The sequence below is a fragment of the Rousettus aegyptiacus genome, unplaced genomic scaffold (assembly GCF_014176215.1).
Source record: "Rousettus aegyptiacus isolate mRouAeg1 unplaced genomic scaffold, mRouAeg1.p scaffold_m13_p_1, whole genome shotgun sequence".
Taxonomy (NCBI): domain Eukaryota; kingdom Metazoa; phylum Chordata; class Mammalia; order Chiroptera; family Pteropodidae; genus Rousettus; species Rousettus aegyptiacus.
Window position 1 is genome coordinate 144,049,689 of NW_023416284.1, and position 24,202 is coordinate 144,073,890.

The following is a 24,202-nucleotide window of genomic DNA, read 5'->3' on the forward strand; positions in this document are numbered from 1 at the left end:
CCCTGTCAACAGAGGGTATTGGAGAGACGCTGCAAACCTGGAAGAGAAAGAAGGGGCTTTTTCTTCTTTCAGTGTTTTGTTTTTCCACTTGGTGGCAAGTAGATCAGCATGTAGGGGTCTTGGCAGAGTCACCTGGAGGAGGGTGGTTCTTTGGTCCAGCAGCAAGTGCTCTCCAATGTGTGTCAACACACCGTCTCCACAGAGGTCCGAATGTCAGCCTTGAAGGGGCCCCTTCTTTAGGTTTCTAAGTTTTTTCATTATTCACTTTTCCTTCAGCTGTAGGGGTAGTCGCTGCTCTCTGCAATTACTACTTTAGAGCTCTCCTTTACCTCTTTGAATAGGTAACAACTTTTTATGTAGTTAGCAATTCTTTATATGAAATCTTCTCTATTCAAATTTCTGGTGTGGGTTGTATCTTCTGACTAAACTCCAGGGGTTTTTCAGATTCCAGTCCCTCCTACCAGCACATACTGCTGTATAAAACGCAACTGATCTCTCCTTGTAAATTCTCTGTCAATTGCACTCCTCCATTGCAGTCCCAAGTTGTAAGTTCACTGGTCCCCAGGCAGTAGTATCTTTGCACACACTATTCCCAGCTCCTGCAATCCTTTCTCAATCTCCCTTCTCTGGCCTGGTACACTCAAAGTCAGCCTCCCAGATGGCTCACAGGGCATCTCCTTAGGGAGATCCTCACTCCTACATCTACCTATACCTGCCCACCTCCCCAGGTGTAGAAGCTACACTTCTCTGCTACACCTAGGAACGCCTCCTTTCTCTCTGGAATATAGTTGATGAGGGTTTCTCCATGTCTATTACTTTTTATTAATCCCATAGAAAAGAATGATTTTATTTTTCCAGGTTATTCTTGTTGCTTCTCATGACTAAAAATCTTTCATGCTCTATATCCTAATTGGAATCAGAAGCCTCTAGGTATTCTTGCATACGCAAAGACAATTTTTAGAGGGATACGCTGTTACAGTGCCAAGAATTGAGAAATGTGGAATGGGAAGGAGTGAGCACATTAGAGGGTAGAGAGAGAAAGCCTTACTTCTTATCGTAATTTTCATTGATTCATTTACTTATTCAACAAATATTAGGTGTTCAAGTACCTACTATGTGCCAGTATTCTGGGCACTGAGAATATAGTATGAACAACAACAAAAAGTCACTTCATTTCATGGAACTTAAATTCCACTGAGGGGAGATAGACAATAAATAAACAAACAAGCAAATACATAATAACCCCGGTGATAATAAATGTTATAAAACTAAATTAAGGGAGATAACCGATAGCAGTGAGGGTGCTTTTTTATATCGATGGTCTGGGAAAGCCTCTCTCATTAAGGAATGCTTGAGCAGAACTTGGAGAGTGAGCCATGGGGCTTTGTGAGAGGCGAATGTTCCGAGCAGAGAAAACAGCAAGTGTGAAAGCCTTGTGGGGGGTGTGCACTTGGTGCGTTCGAGGACAGTATGGAGGCTAGGATATTGGGCATAGAGAGACTGAGGAGAGGAGTGGGTGATGAGGTAAAAGAGAGAATGGGGGACCAGAGCATTCAATGCCCTGTAGGCCACTTATGAGTACGGGTTCTTTCTCTGAGAGAGATGCAGAGCCACTGGGCGTTTCTGAGCTGAGCAGAGAAGTGATCTGATACGTTTTCAAAGGCTCACTCTAGTTGCTGTGTTGAGAACATAGCTACGTGGGTTCTGTACTAATTTACTAATTTTCATTTTAACATGAATATGTGTGGGTACAACTTGTGTAACTTGAAAAAAATAATTAAAAAATAAATAAATAACCCTCAACGGCTTGCTACAAAATTAAGTCCTGGCAGAATGCCCACATTGTTCCAAGGCCAGGCCCCATGGGAAGGCAAGATAGTCCAGGGCTCCATTCTTCAATTTTAATTTCAGCCTTTCTGATGCAGGATGTCAAAGGAAAGTCCAGAGGATACAGGAGAGAACGTGGGGCAGATTCAAATTGCAATATGTTGTTTAAGCATTGCAAGTAGACCTAATATATGGAATCAAAACACAATACTTTATTGTATACCTAGGTATATATATGTGTATATATATGTGTGTGTGTGTATAAACACACACATGCAGAGATATACAAATCCATTTAATTTTAATTAGCTAGCTCTCCAAGCTGCTCCTGTTAGCAGAAGACATTATCCTGTTGTCTCATTTTTTTCTCATCCCTTGAAGGAAATAGTGTGGTAAAATCGGGGTTCTCAAGGCAGCCCAGAGCTGAGCAGGACACCTAGCCCTTATCTGGGTGAGGCCCTGCTCCCTCCCTAGCCTGAGTCCTGAGAACTAGCACAGGCCATCCAGTGGGGTTGAGGGTGGGGCATGACTCAAATTCATCTCTCCCCCTCATCCTATTTATGAGTTCTTTCTATATTTGGCATAGAAGCATCACCTCCATGTTCACTGTGCCCATGTGCGTTGGTTCCTGCTTGCACATGTGGGAAGTAGAAACCAGCTCCATTGCTGGACTTGACTGGAATTTTGACATCTTCCTAATCTAGAGCTGAACTCTGCCTCCAAGAGACTTCTCTGCCCTGGCTTTACCTCTATCTTCTGGATTTACATGCAGGAGTCCACTCTCCCCTCCATATGGAAAAAAAGTCTTAGTACTTCTAGAGGAGGTTTAGGTGAGACTCTCACCTTCCGCCTGTCTTTCTCACCTTACCTCTCTGCAATCCAGACCCAGAGCACACTCCCAGTGATCCAGAGACAATGCTGTCCTGCACACGCGCTTCAGCTCCCTGGAGTCCCTTACCACCTCCCCGCTGGCACTGGCGCATTCAAAGTCATGCTTCCTAATGACTCCGAGGACATTTCCCTGGCAAGACTCCGTCCCCACCTGGTCCAGCGCACTGCCCCATGCCCAGCCCTGACACAGTGCCTTTCATTTATCACCTGGTTGGATTCCCACAATCCCCTCCAGAGGGAGGGCTCATTGTTCGCGTTCTATATAGAGATGAGGATCTTGGCGCTGTGTAGGTCGCACAGGGTCTGTGACGCTACAAATGGTAATGTGGAGATGTGTGCTTGACCCTAAAGCCCTCCTTTTCCACAGCACAGTATGTCTCTAAGAAGGAAAAACATAGGGAAGAAACAGAAATTAGCCAAGAGAGATCACGGAAAAGTGAAGGCACTTGGAGGTCAATTGGATAAAAGAGAATAAGAACAGTAGCTGGAGGAGAGTGTAAGTGTAAGATCACACTGAGGTTCCTCCTCCTTCATATTCTTCTTCTTTAAATCCTTCTTTTAAATAGAGGAGACCTAAGTGTGTTTGTAGGCAGAGGGTAGCAAGGAAGAGGAGAAGGTTGACTGTCAAAAGAGCTAAGTGGATAAAGGTCTTGGGGAAGATGTTTGGGTTGGAGGGGAACATGGGTAGATGGGTTAGCCTGGAAGAGGGGGAGGGGTTTTACTTTCTCAGATTCATCAGGAAGGAAAGGAGGGAGGCAGATTAACATTTTCAAGTGGCAGCTAGAGCATGAGGGAAGGCTTTGCACGTGACAACTGAGTTTATCCTCACAATCAGCCTGTGCTATAGATATTACTACCAGTCTTACAGGCAAGGAGATAATGTGTGTAGGGAGAAGAGAAAGGGGTTGGTACCCTTAAGGGAGGGAGGGGTGACTGGAGGTTTGAGGGGTGTGGAAAAGTCATGGAATCACTGTTGAGGGTGCGAAAATCAAAACCATATGACCCCCAAAACCGAAATACTTGCTATCTGGCCCCTCTCAAGAAATGTTGCCAGCCCCTCTAATACACCATCAGCTCTGTGAGAACTAGGACCACATCTCTCTTTTCTTTGTATTCCAGGACTGTGCCTAAAATATAGAGATGTCGATAGATATTCAGAAAGTATAAATGAATGAGAAAACATTGGATACCATATTTTTTAACAACATGCTTATTCCCACTAATGTGAGAAAGATTGAGATTGTGGCCTTTTGAAAGCAGCACATCCTGCCATTTTTATACCCTCATTTTTAAAAAGGTGAGGAATGGCAGCCACACAGGAATATTTAATGCAACACCTTAAAACTCTTTGACACCGAACCGATTTTATAGGCCTTGATGTTTCTGTTAGACGAAAGCTGCCAAACTATACCTGAAAACTCCACTTATGCCCAGACCCAGCCAAAGTCACATTTTCAACTTGACTGTGTGTTCTTCTAAACTATAAATTTTCCAGCTTAGCTAAGCGAAGAGTGACGTAAAGTTTTACATATGTGGTGAGTTATTTTATGGGTCCTTGGATCTAAGAGCACATAGCAGCTGTAATATGGGCAGTGAGACCTGATGAGAAATCAGCCTGATTCTGAAATATACTATTCCCAATTATGATAAGAACAAGGGCATGTAAAGTGACAGACATTATCTGCAGGGGGACCCAGGACTGGTGGGGGGTCGAAGCACGAGAGCACAGGATTTACAGGGAGAAGGCCACAGTTGGGAGGTCTGGGTCTCTATAGTCCCCATCGGCCTCAGAAGAACATCTAAAGAGATGCCCTCCCCTTTCTCTTTTTTTCCCTTGTTGAATGAAATAGGATATTTTATCCCAGGGCCAGGTGACACCACAGAGGCGCTGTCCCTACTGCCTTCTCTGCTTTTAACTTAGAGGGCCCCTTCTCAACTTAAGAAGGAAAGACAATCAAAAAGAGATTTTGTTCCTACTAGACGAACAGGGGCTCAGTTGACAATCCGTGTGCTAACTGATAGAACTTGAATAGCTTCAATGTTTTGCGTACATTCTGTGGGCCAGGCAATAGACAAAGTGTTGGGCACATCTTAGCTCATTTGCTCTTCATAGCGACCTGTGCTCTAGGTGTTATTGTCTGTATTTTAACAGTGGGAAAGCTGAGGCTCAGAGAGATGAAAAGAGGTGATTTTGCCACCTAGGCAGTGGCAAAACCTTGTGCTGCCTAGACACCGATGCTGTATCACAGAGCCTCATGTACAAGGGAGCAGCTGCCCTCGGAGTTTACCCTAAATGAGAAGACACACACAGGCTCATGCATGCACGCACACGCGCACACACGTGCACACACAGATATAACCCCAACAAGGGAGCAGAGGACTGATACAGACCTGAATGGCCCTCTGAGAAGAAGCTCCGGGCAGGAGAAGGGCAGGGGGGTTTCCTGGAAGTGATCCTGAAAGGGCAGGAGACCCACTTCTGGACCTCGTGGACACTTGTCTGACTTCGTCTGCCTGGCTAGAGTAAGTTATTCCATGTTCCTCATCCATTAGCCCATCAGAGGCGCTCAATAACTATATGTCAAGTTCACGAACAAGTGGAAGTAACACCACCAATTGGTTTCTACGTCTCCACAAACATAACGAGACCTGATAACCACCATCCAGGGCATAAACTGGGTGGTTCCCCTCCTTAGCGCTGGCCTCCGAAGGGCCCACTGCTCTGCACCTTGTCTTCCAAGACCGGGTCCCCGAAGCCAGCACTTGCTTCCCTGAACCATCACGAAAGCGGCTGCCTTTGAGTATTCTGTCCCCATCCTGGCCCAGCAGTGTGTCCCTTACCTATAGTTAGTCTCACCATCTCCCACTGAAGCTTCCCACCCTCCAACCTCAGGCTAAAGGTGAAAGAAGTGGGGTCGGAGGCTCAGTGCAAACAGACTCTGTCATTTTTCAAGGCTACATCACTGACTTGAGGGCAGCGGCCACATCTTTCTCTTGGTTCCTGGCTCTTTGTCCATACGATGTTGATAGCTGGGCAGAGCTTTGAGCTCCACTCCATAAGAATCAACCAGCCTGTCCAATGGCAAAAATTGGCCCCCCTCACCCTGGGGCTCAGGCGTTCTGTTCATTAAGTAGCTGGCAGCCAGCAAATGTTCATTAGCAATGGGGAGGAAAGAGAGAGAAATTTAAATGTGTCTTAGGGGACTGGAAAATTATTTGGTGAAATGTTTCTAAGCTTTTTCTGCTTAATACCCATAAATTTCAGGGGCCGTGTGTGCTAACAGCTTTTGATTTACAATGTCTTTATTCCTGCATTGTGTTTAAGCCAAATTATGAAAAGGTAATAAGGGTTAAAAGAGCCTTTAAAAATGCCTTGGGGTCCATCTCGGGGTTAAGCCATTTCTGTCAGTGTTTGCCACCACTTTGTTAAAACAAGGGCTCTGAGTGCCGACAGCCAGAGTAGCTAATTGGTGTTGGACACCAGCCCACCAGGAGTCCTCCTCTTCCAAGGAACTTTTTCCTCCCTTCTCCCAGCCCCCTGCCTCCAGTAAGGACGTTTAATGGCTGCTGAGGGCCAGGAGGAAAGCATGCCTTGGGTAAGCTTTGTGGGACCAGGTCTCACTGGCTGCCACAGCACAGAGATGTTCCCAGGACCTGTAATTAAAATGCCTACGGTCAAACCAATATGCTCCTGTTCCACTGCCCAGGGGTTGCAAAGCTCCCTGCTAATGCTAAACACAAATTAAGAAAACACTGCGTCAGCCTTTCTTGTTTCATTACAATGTTATTGTCATATTTATTATCACAATTCCCTATAGGATACTGGTTGGAATATCTAAAAAATGAGTTAAGCTCTCTCCTTGGCTATATGAGGAAAATGCTTAGCCATCTCCCTGAGGCACGCATAAACTTTGCTATTTGTGCTCAAAGCAACCCCACCCCCACCCCCACCCAAGACAAGCCTTCGCTCTGGATGGAGACAACGTTCTCTCAAACTGTAATTATCTTCCATTCATGCTACCGTAAAATGACTAGGTTGTTGCCACTGCTTTCATTTCAAAGAGCAGTTCTATTATCCGTTGACTAAAATGTAACAACCTACGGCATTTCCATGAATTAATTACAGTCTGGGAAAACAAACACAAACTTCACCCATGACGTTTTTCTAAATTACATTAGCCTAATTGCTTGATACCAGAATTAAGTTTACTTTTGCAGTCCCCTCAATCACTCCCCTCCCGTTTCGTGTCTGTCAGACCGCCTGCCTCCTCCATACTCATCTGTGGGAGACGTATTTTACCCTTAGTAATAGAAAAACTGAATAAGGGGGAAAAAAGAAGCAAAACAAAAAAGCACCCCTTTGGAATGTTTGACAAGGAAGGAAAGAAGTTAGTATTACAATTTTGTTCTACGTGTCAACCTGACATACATCCTGAAACCTTCCTTCTTCCTCTTTGTCCAAAATATTCTCAAGTTATGCAACAAGAGAAGGTTAAAGATCTAAATACCATATAAAGAGGAGGCGCAGAGAAAGTCTGTATGGAGAATCAGGATAAGGGGAGGATGTGTAAGCAATGTCTTCAAGGACACCCAAAATTTCATCACCTGGAGAACTGAGGGAAGAGAATTTCAGGAAACAAAAGTACAAAGCGAAAAACCACAGAGGCTTTGAGAATGTATGGGGGAGAGCAAAAGGCTCATGTAAGCTTTTTCATTTCTATTTTTGCATATGTTTTAGAATATGTATAATGCAATAATATAGTCATATGTATATAATCTATGAATACACATATATGAGATGCGCACTCAAGGAATTATTTATAATGGAGAATACCGTCCAAACATTTGGCAATCACTGATGTAAGCAATAGAATCGACATGAGATGTTTAAGCAATCGAATGACTACAGTGGATCTGCGTCTTACAAAGGTCACCTTGGTGCAACACATGAGGTGGGTGAAGGAAGGAAACTCTGGGCCGAGAGGCAGGGCTAAAGGCCATGGCCAGCCCAAGTGAAGGGTGCTAAGAGGAGCCTGAGCAAGGGCAGCAGAGAGGTGGAGGGAGAAACGGAGGAGTGCAGGAAACTCTTTTGGAGGTAGCATCAATAAGGACTTGCTTTCCAGTTTGAAATGTAAGCGAAGTCCGAGATTCTGAAACTATCCTTTTATATAGCTGAGGAAGCAATGGCAGCTTTAATGAAGACAGAATAAAGAAGAAAAAATGTGGGGGAAAGGGGTTAATGATGAGTCTGGTTTTGGAAATGTTGAGCGTAAGATGCCTGTGGAACATGTAGTGGAGATGTCCATTAAAACTTGAAATTCCAACCTGGAACCCAAGAGCCAGCCAAAAAAGTCTGTGGGTGCAGAACCCCCTCACGTAATCACCCATCCCCGTGTCTGTTCATACATCCTCGATCCACCCAGAAAACATGAGGAGCACCTCCCTATGCCGGGCCCCAGGCTCACGTGATCAGGGGAAGGGACAGTTAACAAGCAGAGGCCCTTCCTGGGCTGATAGGGCCAAGCGCTGGTGCCAGCCGCTTTGGGCATCGGCCTCTGTCCTGAAGGCTCACACGACAATCTTGATACCATCACTATCAGTTGAGGAACCAAAGCCAAGGGCACTCACTCTCACTCTTCTCAGTATGGTCTTCCCCACACCGCCTGCCACATCAGGGCCCAGAATTCACTGGAAATCTTTAGTCGGGGGATTGGGTGGTATGCGTATAAAGAAGGACACCAACAAAGCCCCCAGGAAAACCATTAAAGAGCCTAAGCAGCTCTCCTGGTGCTTTCTCTCAATTCCTGGCATGTCAATCAAAACTGGGACAGGCCAGAGTCAAGCTCAGTTCACACCATCCAATATGAGTAAGGAGAGTGAGCTTTATGTTGTAAACAGTGTATTTTCGAACTTCTCCACGCTCAAGCATCACATATCGCCCATCCTCAAACTGAGGATTCTAGGAAAACTTTGTGCGCCAGCTGACAATAGTTCTGGCCTAAGATTCAAGAATGCAAGGTTTTTGTCCTAACTCTGTTACTGTCATTGATCCTGAAGCAAGACATTTAACGTATGGTACTTCAGTCTCCTTGCAATGAAGTTTGTGAAACACCTGATGGGGAAGCGATGCAATACATTTGAACATCAATTTTAAAATTCAGGCCACAATAACTATCATTCATTTTAACAGGTTAATCTCTCAAGAATTAGAGGGAAATTCCAGATCGAAAAATTCAATAAATCTAATTAAAGGGATGCAAGTAAAATTAACATTTTCATTCAAACAGAATCTGTACCCTCAAGACTCCCCATCCCAACTGGTGCACAAAGTGTCTTAGGATGTCTCCTCGCCACTGTCTTATGTCCCACTGGGACAGGTAGAGTGTACGGTGGGAGCTGTGTCAGCAAGCAGAAGCTCTGGGGTCAAGACCAACTCTATCAGTACAACCCTCCTTGATGAGGTTCATCATTTTATGGGTTTTGTGAACTTGCTCTTCTAGGGGAGGAGGAGGTAGGAGGAGATTCCAGTTGCCATTTAAAAAGAATTTGGAGACCTCAGACAACCTCCTGCATCCTGAGAGGAGGGTTGGAACCTTTGTAAAGTACATCCTTTGGCCATCTGGAGTGGCTACAGCAGAAATGTGACCTACCTAAAATTCAAAGAAATATGGATGTTTGCTAAGTCATAAGAGGACATTATAAATTATAGCCCATTTACCGTTGATAGTTTACAGGGAAAATGTATGCAAGCTATCAGCTGAAATTTTAAGATAAGCACTGTTGTCCACTGCTTTGTGAACCCCGAATTCATATATTCAAGGCCTAAACCCCAATGTATTTGGAGATAGAGGTCATAAGAGTGAGGAGGCCCTGATCCGATAGGACGGGTGTCCTTATAAGAAGAGGGAGAGACACCAGGGGCGCGAGCACACAGAGGAAAGGCCGTGTGAGGACATAGCAAGGTAACCACTTACGAACCAAGGAGAGGGGCCTCAAGAAAAAACAGATCGCTCACGCCTTGATCTTGGACTTCTAGGCTCCAGAACTGTTAGAAAATAAATTTCCGTTATTTAAGCTACTCAGTTTAAATGCCTCTGGTATTTTATTAGGGCACCCCGAGCAAACAGTTACAGGCACAGATTGCTGCCGTTTTTATCCTATAAATAAGTAATCAAAATAATACAGCTCATTTTTGTGAACTTGCTTGTTTTCTTTATTGAATGTTGTGCTTCTTGTTGTTCCTCATATAACTTCTGAATCAACGCGCCCCTAGTCCTCTACAGTCCTGCGGTGAACTCATCTCGATACACGGTGGAGGCTTCCACCTCTCCCTCAGACAGCTGAAGACAGGGGTCGGGAATAATTGGTTGTGATGATTTGCAGCACTTGGTGTCAGCGCCCCAAATCAGAAGCCTTCCACCAAAGAAAACATTGTGTCTCCTTCACTCTTGGTGAGGCGCCCACTAATGACTTTCTGTTCTGCAATGACGCTTCAGGTCAAAGAGGCCACACAGATAAAACTGTTGTTCTAATGATTTTTATCCTTCTTCTAGGGGCAGTTTGGACACAAATTCACAGACAGTGGATAGTGGGCAAGTAAAATCGATGGCGCCACACACCGTCATCTAAACAAGCAGGGCCCAGAGGGGCACATGAAAATGTCCAGCTGTCTTCATGGCCAAGAGACATAGACCAATCATAGCTCCAATGAAGTCATATTATATACATCACATCTGAGATCTCTGTCACCACTGAGCCATACGTAACATTAGACAGTGAGACAGGGTGTCCAAACCACCCTGACTTCCAGGGCAGACATTCTCTCATGAGAGGACCAAGCTTGTTGTGACATATGATCCTGTGTGGGAGCCAGCAGGGTGCCTAAACTGCAGCTGCAGAACTGTGGGCCATCCAAAGCACTGACAGGACCCATGGCAGCCAGCTGTGGGACGCTGGGAAATGGCACTCCCAAGAGTGCAGCCGGGAATCCGAAGAGTGGCTCAAATTTCACGAGAATTAGCATCACCAACAGGGAGATTCTCTAAAAGCTGCTGGAAAGCCAAAGAGTAATTTTCTCAGGAGGCATCATGGGAAGGACTCGGAGCATCGGAGCCCCTTTGAAGTAAGCAATACCACCCAAGATCTCAGCTCCCAACCCTCGGACCAGAGACAGGGACAGCCTAGGGCTCAAAGGAGTGCTTACCAAACTTCATATCCTTAGGTCCACATTTGCAATATTTGTCGTGTTTGGACACCTCCAATGATGGTTAGTTTTATGTATCAAATTGACTGGACCATGGAATGCCCAGATATTTGGCCCAACATTATTCTGAGTGTGTCTATGACGGTGTTTTGGATAAGATTAACATTTAAATCAGTAGACTGAGTAAAGCAGATTGCCTTCCCAAATATGCATGGACCTCATCCAATCAGTTGAAGGCCTGAATAGAACAAAAAGCTTGAGTATAAGGGAACTCATGCTGCTTGATGGCAGTCAAGCTGGGACATGAGTTTTTTCCTGCCTTCAGACTGGAACTGAAATATCAGCTCTTCTTGGGTCTCAAGTCTGCCTGACTTTGAACTGAAACTACAGCATTGGCTCTCCGGGGTCTCCAGCTTGCTGACTCCAGATCTTGGGATTTCTCAGCCTCTGTAATCATGTGGACCAATTCCTTATAACAAATCCCTATCATCTATCTTTCTATCTGTCTGTCTATCAATCAATCTATCTATCTATCTATCTATCTATCATCTTTTGATTTTGTTTCTCTGGAGAACCCTAATACATTTCCTGTACTGTATTTCCTTAATACTCACTAAATCTTTAAATGGCCTTTTTAAATAAATACATTTTTAAATGCAACTTTACATTGCATTCATAAATTCAAATCAAGTGTTTTTGTTAAAAATGTATATATATAAACTACTGTAAAATTAAACACATGCTATTAAAATAATAATCCCCCTGAAAACACACACTTCTGATGTGTGCGTATATGATGTAACTGTATATGGAACAAAACTTCTGCCTGTCATTTCAATCCATAGCAAATGGAGATTAACTATTTTTTTAAAGTGGTTCTTCCCCCTTCTTTTCGGGTGGACAATCCTTCTCTCTCAGGCATGAAAAATAATCCACAAAACACAGTACAGCAGAAAGAATGCCCCTAAATCAGTTCCAGTTGCCGGTTGCTGTATTTCAAACTATTCCAGACTTAGTGGCTTATTATATCTCGCCATTTTGTGGGTCAGGAATTCAGGAAAGGTTGGACTGGGGAGTTTGTCTCTGAGCTGTGTGGCATCTGCTAGGGACGGAAGGGTCCACTTCCAAAACGGTTTTTTACTCACACGTCTAGTGGTTTTGCGTTTCCTGCCTCTTTCTCCCACCCGCCTCCCTGGTATCTCATCTTCCAGGGATTCTCCATGAATCTTTGGCTTCTCACATGGCAGCCTTAGGGCAGTCACATTCCTTATGTGGTGGCTCAGAGCTCCAAGAGCAAGCATTCCAAGAATCCTGCATGGAGCTGCAAGGCTTCTTATGTCAGCCCCGGAATGTCACTTCAGCCACATCCTATGAGCCAAGTAAGTCACTTAGACCACCCAGAGTCAAGGAGAGGAGGGTTAGATCCCACATCTCCATGGAGAAATGTTAAAGAGTCTGCGATTGTCTTTATTCATTCACTCCACTCTTATATACTGACTGAGGAGAAAGACCTCAGACATGGGATTTCCACCTCACAGATAAAAGCGTATGGTATATCCAGAGCTATTGCAGGAGCCTGGCCCCACTGGAGCAAAGGCATAGGTTTGGAGTGAATCACACCTGGCTTTGAGACCACTTACGCCACTTACTGGGTGATCTTGAGCCAGTTGCTTAAACTCACTGAATCTCAGGATTTTTGTCTGTGAAGTAGAATAATGACACATTCCAGGGCCGTCACGCACATACCTAGTACAAAGCCTGTACCGTCATCACCCCTCGGTAAGTGTTCACCCTTTCAAGCAAACACAGGGAGTAGCGAGGATTTTACAAAGGTATTTTTAAAATACTGTATTTATGATAAAAAACAGCGACATGGGCTGAAGCAGATTGAGACATGATAGAAAGGGTCTTCTCTCTTAACTCAAAGCAGCAGTTTTTAGAGGAAATTGACTAGCAAGAATCTTGCCGGAATCTCAAAGTTACCCCTAAATTTCTGCCACGATATCTGAGATGGCTCTGCTTAGCAATCATGTAAGGAACTGGCAAAACAGCACCGCCTTTTCCCTAAACCATAACTTATCAGATGTGGGGAGGGAGGAGCGTGCGATGCAGGTTGGCAAGCTCTGATCCACAGGTCCTCGGTGGTGGTGATAACACCCCTGCAGAGGGCCAGTTAGGAGACGGTTTTGCCAGGTCCACTGCTGGGGGCAGGGTGAGCACTGCGACACTCAGAGGGCAGAGACCAGGGCTGCTGGTGCACGGGGCTGTCCTGCATGGTGAAGCATTAGCTCACCATTTGGTGCACGGGGCTATCCTGCAAGGTGAAGCATTAGCTCACTGTTTAGTCACGGAAGTGAAAACCTCGTTTTTCAGAACCTAGAACTAACTTATTTTACGCATAAATATAATGTAATTCTACTTAGCTATAATAGACACTTTATTTTTCAGAAATGCAATGAGTACATAAATCAAGGAAAGACTGTTCTCTGTTTTGTTCAGAATTCCAAGAGTTTCTTATCATTTTGGAAAATTATGTCACCGGCAACAGCACCAGCTCGTGGTACCCCAGTCACCGATACCCCTCGCCTGTTTTCAGCTGCATTGGAGATAGCAGATGACAAGCACCTGATCTCTTCAGTATGGCATCCAGAGCAGGGTGCCTGCCCAGAATTAATCATAAACTACTTTGTCTTTATTCCTTTTTGTAGTTCAGTTATGACGTTACATTAAATGTTCTTAACATTATGGGTGTGTGTGTGGGGGGGGTTATATTATCTATGAATTTCACTTCAAGATTGTGAATTAAGAGTTAAAAAATATTTCTAATAAAGACGAAGGTTGAGTCTGACAGGACGAAGAGCCTACTGCTTTAAAAGAAGTTTGCTGTGGATCAAAAACGCCTTTCCAAGTGGAAACACCAGGGGATCATTTCCTTTCTGGAACCTGCTAGACCGGGGACCAGCCCAGCAAGGCTGGGCAGGAACAGCTGGCTCTGAGGCATGAAAGAGGTCTTTCTCTTCAGCCCTTGCAGGTGAAAAGACAGAAGCCCCATCAGCTTTTCCAAACCAAAGGAAAGACTCAGCAGACTTTATACAGCCACATGACCCTCAAGAAGCTATTAACGTAAACCTCAGTTTCCCTATCTGTAAAAAGGAGATAAATAATATTGACTTTCTATGTGGATTAAATCGAATAAATAAGATAAAGCCTGTTTAGTGCTTTCCTCAGCATTCCCGAGCTTATGCTGCTCATAAATGGGAACATGTATTTAACACCATTCACACAGCACTTTACAATTTACAAAGCCCTTTTCCATAGACTGTTCCCTTTGAACTTTATATAGTTTATCCCAAGTAACCTTCCCAACAAATTCTGAAATATTATGTCCTATGATCTAATAAAGTAGAGGTAACAACGAAGAGTATACATGCTCTTCGCACAATGTCATGCTGCCTCCACCCATGCTGACATTCTCATTCATTTAATCATTCATTCATTTATTTGTTCAACAGATATTTATTGAGCCCTTGCCACATTCGAGGCACTGGGCCTCTGTGGTGAAGACTGACAGGAATACCATCTCCAGGGAGGAGAGGAGGTTCGGGGAGGCCCAGGGTGGCCACAATACTTGCCAGAATCACGGTGGTAGCCATTAAACTGGGCTTCCCCACTTGGAATCCATGCAGCCCCATTCATATTTTTTCTGTGCAGCTCTGAGGGCAAACGTCACCCTCAGAGGAGGAAGAAGTTGCTAAAGGAGGAAGGTGAGGGCAGTTCTGGAGGCAAAGATGCCCTAGCCGACAGCTAGAGTCCCCAGCAATGGAAGGGGCAGCCTCATGAGAATGGAGGCTGTTGTGTCTGCATTCTCCAAAGACACTGGGGAAGAGTTTGAGGCTTGCCATGGGAGAGAGCCTGCAAAACCCATTCTACCTAAGAATCTAGGTCTTATTTAGAGACCACTTCTCAGAGTATAGGTTTTTGCTTTTATCTCTTCCCTTCAGATGTTAGATGTTTTTGCCTCAAGCTCATTATTTCGGTTAGTATTTTAAGCTTCCGGCTTCCATAGAGGGGTGAGCTGCTGGAAAATGGTCTGGGACTCAAGTGGTTCCACTGTCCCAGTGTAAATTCTCCTTATCCTGTCCTAAATCTGTGTTCTCAAGGATAAGAAAGAAACACCCTGGAAACTGATAATCAATCTACCAAGTACGCAAAGAGGATACAGAAAATCTTAACGAAAGGGTGTTTTCGGTTTGCTTAACTTTGTCATGTGACCTCACACTGTCCGCTGTTTGAAAAATCTAAAAGGACCAGCTAGGTCTTTGGTCCCATGGAAAAACAGTGACCTAACCTGTGCCCATAAACATATTTTTTAATGATTATACTTCCAGTTTGTTCCATATTACTCTGGTCTCAAGCCAATTAGTAAGAACTCAATTTCTCAGAAGTAATTATAAATTACTTCGCCTTCATTCCTCTTTATACTTCAGACATTACACTGATTTGACCTTAGCAGAGATTTGGGTTGATTCTACGAAAACGTGTGTGACACAAGTTCTCTGAATGTTCTTTTTCCTTACTCTGCTATCAGAGAACTTTTATTTCCTTTATTTTTTGCTGGGTTCATGACAAACAACTTCTAACTTAAAGGGAGGGCAATAGAAAGAAAGGACCGGTTCTCTATACCATCACATATCATTGGCCCCTACACATTGTCACATATGTCACACCCCAGCTTGAGTTTCTGGCTCAGTTCCCTGGAGAGAGTTTACACTCACCTGGTCTCATTAAGGCAACACACAGTTGTACAGCTTCTCACTCTGGGACCAATTAACCATTTCCACATCAGGCACCAACATAACCCTACCATACAGTTTGTCGTCATTATTTATGTTAAGTACTTAGTATTAATTATGTTATAAACACTCGAAACAAGAGCCATATTTTCACACTGTGGGTGGCGATCTCAGATATAAGAACTAGTTGGTTTTTGTTCACCGTTCCTATGTTTTGTGCATAATTTGTGCACCAAAATGTAAAGCTATCTACAGCTTTCTACTTGAAGCATTTTTGCAAATTAGCTGTTAAAGTGATATAATTAACTATGCTTGAGCGTCTTTTGGCATCTGAAAGGGAGAATTACCAATATAAAGAGAAATAAACAGATGATTGGATCGACCTCCAGCTCTCACAGCAAACTTCCCCAGCACAGGCAACAATGGCAACAGCATGAGCCAATGACCACAGGTTTCTGAAGACTGAATAATGACAGAAATCTACTCCCGTAGTGGAATGCTTTACTGATCAATAAACCCAATGACGTTTTTGAGTTATTTTCTTTGGGATGAATAGCATATCTTAATAGCTAATTGTTTAATTAAGCCCTGACATCACCATAATTTCCCCATAGTGAGTGTACTAAATCTTAAAGGACTGTGAAGGAAAGAAGTCAGCCTCTGTTTTGAAAAGCCATAAAGAATGAGAAAGATTCCTATTGGTTTGTCACAGTTTGAAAATGTTAGGCCCAAAGGACTTGTTTAAGTTACATGACCTCCAAATTCTGTCTCCCAAACAAAAAGTAAGAAAGTATGGGATTGGCTTTCACCTGGTATTTTCCTTCAGTTCATCCTTTCCTCATTTGCCAAGGCCACAGTTGCCTGTCAAAACAGGATTAAAACCCTGAGGTCAGCCCCAGACTGCCTGCATGGCTGCACCCAAGGCAGACCCTCAGACATGGCCACTGTGAGTGTGAACCTCAGTCTGGTGAGACAGTCCAGCTCTGTATATCAGGGAAAAGCTCACGCCTTGACTTTTGACCCTGGTCCTTTCATCAGAACAATGATGTTCTAGGATGACTTATGGACAAATGCAAAAGAGAAAACAGAAAATCTTTCCATCAATCCAAAAGAAAAAGACCCATAATGTCTATAAGATGACAGTCATATGCTACTGTTAGCTATTACTGAATCACTTCTGAACGGCACCAGGGTATAATTTGGGGAAAATGATGGTCAAGTCCATTGGAAGGGGGGATGGAATAGGTTTCCCCCTCTGGATTTTATCCCAGCACCTCTTTATTTAGAATGTACCAGTTTTCCTCGGGTGGACTGAGACCCAACCAGAGTAAATCTTTGCTCTGCCCAGTTCAGCATCTGTTCCCAAGTTTAATGTGCATGTTCATGAAAGGCTGCATATTTCTTTAGAATTACTTTCAAGCCACATGTTTCTGTTTTGAAAAAATAAAGGCTTTTTCTCAATAATAATCAGTACAGAAAAATAAAAAGGGCAAAGTCTTTTGTTACCAAATATTCAATTCCCAAAAGTTGAGTCACCATCATGGAGCTGACTAGACAACATCACCACCATTCAAAGCACAGTGTTGGCACTATTTTTTCCTGGCACATTTTCTCATAACAGCAACTCCACTCCTGTACTTCTGTATCATATGCCTTATGGAGAAAGTAAGGCCACCACTCATTAGCCCAGTTCCTTCCTCAAAGGGCTGGCACAGCCTGGCTTCAGGAGTGTGCACTCATTCTTGGAAATTAGCAACACTAGGACCAAGTTCCATTTATCTGATCAATAAATACAGCTGCTGAAAAGGAAATGCACCTTTGCCTCCCCACAAACAAAAATTCAGTAAGAACATGTCTGAGGTGGTGAGAATGTAAAGAGAATTTTAATGGTTTCGTGCCACCAGATTCTCTGTAAAATACAACCAGTCAAACAGTAACAGCAGCAATCCCAGAGAAACCCGCGAGGTGGATCTCAAATATTCCCATTACTCCAGGGTGTCACATAGACTCAGTGGAATGACTTTTCAGCCTAACACAAAGTGAGAGCTGCCACTAAGAAATAAATTCCTTTCTATCCTAAAATAGTAGTCCGTGAAATAATCAATGCAAGAAGTAAAAGGTGTTCTATTTCCTCAATGGTGGCAAAGTGCCTCTTCTGATGAAAAATTTTTATTTGTTCCAGAATGCACAAATCCTGCTTGCCGCTCATCTCCATTCTATCCTCCTGAAAGCAGGGATGCTCTTGATTATGTCAGAACTATCAGCTTAACCCAGCAGGAAGCTTCGTCGCCATCATCATGCCCTAGCCAGGTCTCTTGGCTGAGAGAAGCAAGAGCCCACCATCGCTAATGTTTGAAAACCCAGAGAGAGGATAGAGAAGTCCATCCTCTGAAGGAGTGATTTGCACCCATCACCACTTGCTTTCCAGCTGCTGTGGCCAAATAGCAGTATCCCTCAAAAAGCTGCCCTGAAAGCCACCAACCAGTGACAGGCAGCACTGGGGAGTGTGTGTGTGTGTGTGTGTGTGTGTGTGTGTGTGTGTGTGTGAGAGAGAGAGAGAGAGAGAGAGAGAGAGAGGATTCATTGTGGAGCAGGTTGCTCTGAAATGTCCAATATTCCTGTTTCTCTTCAGACATTAATATATGTAAGACCAAATAGTCAAATTTCAAACAGTCCTAAGCATTTCCAAAATGGCCCTTCTGCCTGCAATTCCTCTGCTTCAAGACTCAATCTAAATCTTGGCATCTGACAAATGGCGGTGAGAGTTTGCAGAAATATTAAGGAACAAACCTTTGCCAGATCTGAAACGGAGATGAACGTAACAACAATGAAAAACACTTAGAACCTCGTGGGCTTGCAGCCAAAGCACTCGAACTAGGTATACGCATACCAACAAACGCAGGATCCGCCACAGCGATTTATAACAGATTCTAGCAGAGATTTATAACAGAGACTAGAGAGTGGTGCTCTTGCAAATGCAGAGGTTGTGTGTGTTTGGGGTGAGGGGAGGTAGAAAATGAAATGAAGAAAGAAAGCAACAGATTCTAATGAAATCCAAACATTCTGAGGCACTTTTTTAATCTCAGAAATTCTACCATGATTTGGGCGATTCAAATGGTCTTTGAACCACGTTGGAAAATGTCACAATAGATGTTTGAATTAAAATCCAGTAGGTTTGCCAAAAGACCAATTGTTAAAAATTGGCAGCATTCCAGACAACTTACTAGGCTGCCCGGGGCTGAGAGAATTGCTAATTCCAAAGTTAATTATCATCTTATTGATAAAGGGGTAATTTTTTAAAGCTCATGGTGTGGCTTTTGTGACTCATTAATTAAAATTTAGAGTAATTTACTAGACACAGTGGTGGCTTCTGTTACATTATATATGTACCAAATCATCTAAATTTTCTCCCAGGGGCTGTTTTTAATTCCTAGTCTCTCCTCACCTGTCCGCCTTTGAAGGGAACAAAAAGTATTAAAAACATGTAGATCTCAAACTAGTCTTTTGGGAGATCGCAGGATTTAAAAAGTACGATGTCCAAAGGAGGCATTTAATCAAAGCTCCCTCTTAGAAATGCCAAATTTGCCTACCAAAATTAAGAAGCACGTGTGCTCACACCAAAAAAGACAGCTTTCACAAACTTTCTCTCCAAAATGTTATACTGAATTTCATGTTCTTTAATAATTGGATGGGAAGAGAGTCTTTCCTCGTATCCTTTCCCTTCTCTGCCACACAATATCCCCGAATAAAAGCAGAAGGCTCGGGAGGAAGAGAAGCGGAACGGGATGAAACTGGAGGTGCTGGAATCTGAAGCCCCCAGCCCAACAAGGGACAGCGTCGCCTCCTGGTTCCTCAGGACGCGTGGATTGCGGTAAACTCTCCGCGGCCACCTGGCGTCAGTGCGATGCTGAGGCTTCCAGGGGCGCAGCCTGGGGAGCAACAGCGTCCCGCGGAGCTGTGCCCCGAGGTCCCTGGGAGCGAGTCCCGAGCTCCCGCCCCTGCCTCTGCCTGGACCCCAGTGCTGACGGTAACGGGTCATAAGGGACGAGAGCATGGGCTGTAAACAGCCTGCAAAACACTCTAAAATCTAACTCTCCAAAATTTATGTAAAGGTTCTCTCTGAGCATTCCTTGTTTTGATTTAGGGGAACTTCGGCGATGTTTGAACTTGTTGAAGTATTTGAGATCCAAAACCAAGATTAAAAAAATAAAACCCACGGCTTTAAGAGAGGTTTAATGCAATCTGATTTTCATGTTAAAGTTAAAAAAAAAATTTTTTTTTTAATTCAACCTTTGTATTTGGGGGCATTGTTTGAATTTTTATAATAAACAAATATTATTTAACATTTTAAAAAGTCATGACTTTTTAAAATTTTTCACTATAAAAGTTCTTAGGGCAGGGCGACAGTCCTTGTGTTGGCTTGTTTCCTTTCCAGCATCTGGTCTGCTCACTTACCTGCTGCTGGAGGAGAACCCCACGACCCCAGCCCCCAGGAGCCCAGAACCAGAAAGTGAAACTGCTTTTGCTGGTTTCACTTGCCTTGAAAACACACCACCAAAAGAAAATAAATGACCGAAACCAATTGACTCCGGTTTCTCTTATTGTTTTCTTTTCTTTTTATTACTGTTCATTTACTTTTTTTTTCCTTTCTGCAGTAAAATAAAAGTAATGTTGATGGTGAAGAGAAGAAATGCAAACATGTTAAACATAAAAGGACTAGGTTGTCGTGGGATTTGCACTTTTCTTATAATTCCACAAATCAAGCAGATGGATAAATCTACCAAAATATTAGAGTTCTTCCACATACACAATTTAAAGAACTAAAGAAAACACATTCATATTTTTTTTAAAAATCTGTCATAAATGTTTAAAAAATAAAGATTTTGAACCACCAAGCAACTTCCCTAAAACTGAAGGTTCTACATTAACATTTTATTTGAGTTTACTACTGCTTTTCTAGGTAATCTTCACCCAGCTGTTTTTTGCTCAAATACCTGCCTCATTTTTTTCAGGCTAATTCTATCGAGCAACACAAAAAATGCTCCACGCAGATATCGTGCCCCCAGATAGCTTACTTTACCACAATGTAAATTCCTTCACAGTTATTTTTATGTTTTCACTTCAAATATTGTTTTATTTAAAAAGAAAAAAATCTTGAGGAAAAAAGGCACTATGTCTCTCACTCTTTAAAAATGGTTCCTCTGTTTGAAAAGGAGGGGAAAAAAGAGTATAAGAACAAATATCTTGATTCTGGATTTCTTTCCCCGATACCACAACATCTGAGACCAACCAAAAAACCACTTTCACAGAGAGCTACTGATTGTCTAACCCTCTTGAGTACTGTCATAGAATCTAGAGACCACACTACGAGCTGCCTCTTGTTTATTATTACAGATCGTGCAAAGAGCTTTGACTAAGCACCTCTACTATCAGTCAAATGACTTAATGAAGCTGGCACCTCACCCTCATCCACTGTCCTGTCCTGAACAGCAGTCAACCTGAAGAGAAAGACTTGTGTCACCCGGAGGGACATGTAAAAGCGGGTTCAAGTCACACAATGCCCCCCCTGGAAAGGAGGTGACTGTGTATTTGAATTTGGGAAAACTGCTCCTGACACGTAATGGTTACCTGTTTCCGCCCCCCCCAACTTAACTAGCACCAGCAACTAGCAATAAATAGTATTCTCGTCTAACCTGGTAAATTAGTAAAAAACAGCACAAAGACACATAAATATTTCATCTGGTATACAAAACAAATAAAATTCAATTTTAAAAACCACTCTTGCATGTTCACAGCACATCAGTTTTAAAAATTAAATTTAAGTAAATATTTTTATCCCAAGACATACTAAAATTTTTTAAATTAAAAAACAAAACAAAGCAAACTCATTATCATAAAAAAAGCTAACTAGTTATATGAGTTAACGTTTAGGGAAAAACAACTTTCTACATATTGAAATACAGACTTAAAGAGTAATGAACATGGACATACCCAAAATTTATCGACTGTATAATTCTATACTACATCTTCCCCTCTGCAATATGATTAAGAAATCGACCATTGTATTTTGAGTAGAAGGAACGCAAGTTTACCTGCCAGCCTCAGTGGTTTTAGTGCAGGACACTCAGGCATCACTACAGAGGTAAGCATGCAACCCAGAAAAACTGAAACAGGTAACCTGCCAGGCTGACAGTAGAAAAAAAAGGATCCCGTGTCAACAGCACACCCTCCAATTGTGTATCTCCCTTACCTATGGCTTGTTCACCAGAGCCCTGATCAGGTTCTTTACCAGGCCGGGAATGTTGACTCAGAAGACAGAAGACTTTCAGTGCATGCAAACCGAGTATTGTAAAAACTAATCTTCCACCCGTTTGTTAGTAGCTCACAGTTAGTCTCCAGCAGCCCTGCTCTCCGGCTGCAAACATCTCATTAGACTAATGCATTCAGCACAGGCAGAAAACTCGATTTACCATAGCTACAGCAATGAATTTCCATTACGATGACAGCTTCAACCACATCATGTCCGGAAAACCAGCCAACCACTGGCTTTTAAAGAACACACACATTTTACATGCAGAAAACGAGGCGTGTGTGTGTGTGTGAGTGTGTGTTTCACGTTTCCTTCCTCTTAGCAGCCCAACTAAGAGAAATGTGCAGTGTAGCTTTTTGCCGACATGAGCTGCAAGGTAATGATACTTGTGCTTCTTTGGTAGTTACGTCCTTGTAATAACCTGAATTATGTCACAATTGTTAGAATGGGTGTTTCCAACATTTCGGTTTTCATTACCCCTCCTCTGTTGCCATAGAAACCAGACTGTAACATCATCTCTTTGTCCCAGTCCTGCAGCAGTGTGGGCCAGCACCAGGCTTACAAGATACTAGTGAGCTGAAGGAGTAAATGTTTGACTTTGGACAAATAAAACAAAAAAGAAATATTCTAATGACATCATTGTTCAGGAGAGACTGTGTTTGCCAGAGTAGTGCCCTACATGAGCACACTATGGTCATATATATTGACTCTACAGCCGCATACAACACACATGGTCAGTTCATTAAAACAGGACCCTGACTTGGGCTCCAGACATGCATGTGTAACCGCAGGCGCATTTCCGCACCCGTGAGTATGGACAGGGCCTGCGTGGGGTGGGATGGTCCTTACATAAAAAAACGGCTACTAGTCACTCTCCATGCCCTTTGTGCTTTCTGTGGCAAATCAATCTATACTGGTAAAAGGAACTTTTTCTTCTTTTTTTTTTTTTTTGTAAAGTGAAGCAAGACTTCTCATTGTCCATTTTATTCACCCCATTCTGGGGTATTATTCCCAAGTATTTCCTACAAGATGAAACATCCATTCAATAAATACATGGCCACCCACAGACTTTCTCCTGGGGGCGAGCAGCAAGCAAATTTGGCCAGGACTAAACAGCAACTAAGGCTAATTAAGGCTTAGGCTACAACTTAGACAGTTTTTGAGAGTAAAAAAAAAAAAAATGAAATTACAACTTGAGGTTTTTCTGAATATATAGGCAGAGTTACAATAGAAAGAAATAAGAAATCTTTCTCTTCAAGTTATGAACATAGAAAAAATAATTTTTTTGAAGTCAAAGCATTGTATTTGTTGAGCAAGAAGTTAATTTACTTCATTTCATCCTCTAATTTTATTGTTTTGTTTTGTGTGGAAAAAGGCAACTCTGGTAGTTTTTCATTTTTGTCATTGAATATAAGTTAATTTCATTAAGGGGGAGGGAGAGGAAGAGGAAGATGAAAGAAAACAGGACCCACTGGACGATTTCGATTTGGCCATCATCTGTCTATGTATCAACCGCAGTAATTGTACATATGCCCATGGCCTTGAACACAATCTCACACTTCCCTCAGCAAAGCACCTTGACTGGTCTGAGATGCTACACAAGTCTTTGCTTTAAAATGTTTCTTCCGTCAAATAAAATAAGTCTTTCTTAAATAATCAAACATATTTCCCAAATCGAGAGAGAGAGAGAGAGAGAGAGAGAGAGAGAGAGAGAGAGAGAGAGAGAGAGAAGGCTTGACAGAATCTGCCTGAAAGAAGGAGTTTTCGGTTTTCCTACCCAGCTTCTTGAGGATTTGTGATTCCAATCCCCAGAGTCCACACTTCCTAATCTCCTCCCAGATGCATTATTGTTGTGGACCATCTTCAGATCAGGTGTGGCTGGGATGCAGGCATCCGCATCACAAGTAAACCACAAAACGAGGCTATGACGGAAATTAACTAATGCTGGCCTGCTTTAAAAAATAGGTAAGTAGATATACTCTTACTGAGATTTCTTTATATAAGCAGGACTAAAGGCCTTAAGAAATTAAATCCATGTTCTTAAAAATCCTAAATGGTTTTAATTTCAAGAAAAATTTTAAGTTAGACATGTAAGAGAAAAGAAATTTGGCGGGAGGGCTGTATACAAGCTAAGAGTCTGTTAAGAAAAAGGGCCGTTCTAAGCTAATGTATCTATCT

The 24,202-nt window shown here is 42.9% G+C and overlaps 1 protein-coding gene across 8 annotated transcripts in view; it reads right to left on the minus strand.

The window, feature by feature from the left end:
* SCML4 (Scm polycomb group protein like 4) overlaps window positions 1-22,207 on the minus strand; it is a 91,165-nt gene extending 68,958 nt beyond the window's left edge. Inside the window, exons 1-2 of one of the 8 annotated variants that reach the window (XM_016160200.2) lie at window positions 21,965-22,203; window positions 16,524-16,575 (exon numbers count right to left, since the gene is read on the minus strand). The gene's annotated coding sequence lies outside the window, so the exon portion shown is untranslated. Of the gene's footprint in view, window positions 1-9,696; window positions 9,718-16,523; window positions 16,576-21,806 lie in introns of those variants that run through there. The other 7 variants (XR_004950827.1, XR_004950829.1, XM_016160199.2 and 4 more) reach the window with 7 other exon arrangements.
* Between the last annotated feature and the right edge of the window lie 1,995 nt (window positions 22,208-24,202).